This window comes from Eumetopias jubatus, unplaced genomic scaffold, assembly GCF_037043125.1.
Source record: "Eumetopias jubatus isolate StellerSeaLion01/CBP00866 unplaced genomic scaffold, mEumJub1_p1.0 scaffold_15, whole genome shotgun sequence".
Taxonomy (NCBI): domain Eukaryota; kingdom Metazoa; phylum Chordata; class Mammalia; order Carnivora; family Otariidae; genus Eumetopias; species Eumetopias jubatus.
Window position 1 is genome coordinate 30,710,100 of NW_028274821.1, and position 1,453 is coordinate 30,711,552.

At 38.5% G+C, this 1,453-nt stretch overlaps 1 pseudogene; it reads left to right on the forward strand.

Annotated features, from left to right (window-relative positions):
* The first annotated feature begins 525 nt into the window (after positions 1–525).
* LOC114223401 (large ribosomal subunit protein eL22 pseudogene) lies at positions 526–909 on the forward strand (annotated as a pseudogene).
* Positions 910–1,453: the final 544 nt, after the last annotated feature.

The window sequence follows — 1,453 nt, forward strand, 5'->3', positions numbered from 1 at the left end:
TATAAAACGGGAGACGCTAAGACCCTAATCCTGAGTTTTGTTGGAGTCTGTTTTGTATCAGATGAAATTATGTAACACGAAGTACTTTGTAATTTTCCATAAATGCTATGTATTATATTATTGTTCTAGTTATTGTTTTGGGAAGCAGTTTCAGATTGGAGACATAAACTCTGGATCATGGAATGTTTGGTGACTAGGTGGCTCCTGCATGAAATTCTGAAGATGCTTCCTATTAAAAATGATAGGGCAGGGAGAACTACAGTCCATAAAAGACATTTAAGAAAAAACACCTTCACTCAGAATTAACTAAATAACAGCAAGAGCTTACTGGGGCCATATTGAAATGTTAGAACAATAAAAAGAGTAAGAACTATTTTAAATGTGAAACTCGTGTGTGTGTGTGTGTGTGTGTGTGTGTGTGTGTTGAGGGGTATAAGGTATGGATGACAGCAAGAAAAGGACCAAGTGAAAGGTTAAGAAGGGGTAATGGGGTGGAGGAACTTTTTTTCTGCCTCTGCTGCTGCTATGGCGCCTGTGAAAAAGCTTGTGGCGAAGGGGGGCAAAAAAAAGAGGCAAGTTCTGAAGTTTACCCTTGACTGCACCCACCTTGTAGAAGATGGAATCATGGATGCTGCCAATTTTGAGCGGTTTCTTCAAGAGAGAATCCAAGTGAATGGAAAAACTGGGAATCTCAGTGGAGGGGTTGTAACAATTGAAAGGAGCAAAAGCAAGATCACTGTAACTTCTGAGGTGCCTTTTTCCAAAAGGTATTTGAAATATCTCACCAAAAAATATTTGAAGAATAATCTCCGTGACTGGTTGAGTGTAGTTGCTAGCAGCAAAGAGAGTTAGGAGTCGCCTTACTTCCAGATTAACCAAGACGAGGAAGAGGAGGAAGATGAGGATTAAAACTCATTTATCTGGAATATTTTGTATGAGTTCTTAAATAAAACTTGGGAACCAAAAAAAAAAAAAAAAAGAATCAAGGAGAAAATTCCTGTGATGGTTAAATGTTATGTGTCAACTTGGTTAAGCTATGGTGCTCAGTGGTTTGGCCAAACACTGATTTAGATGTTGCTGTGAAGGTATTTTGTACATGTACTGAGTATATATAATCAGTTGACTTTGAGTAAAGCCGCGTGTACATCATAATGTGGGTACGTCTCATCTGATCAGTTGAAGGCCTTAAAAAGCAAAAACTGAGGTATCCTGGAGAAGGAATTCTGCCTGAATTTCCAGCCTGCCAGTTTGCCCTACACATTTTGAACTTGCCAGCCCCACAACTGCATAAACCAATTCCTCAAAAGGCAGATTTTGTTACTGACAGTGGTTCTAGAGGAAAAAAGATTTTAAGAATGAGTTTTTTCAATTGATTTCTGGAATTTGATTCTCTAATCTGATAAGATTTAAGGGCACTAATGACTCACTTCCAGTGATAAAGACAGTCCTTGGC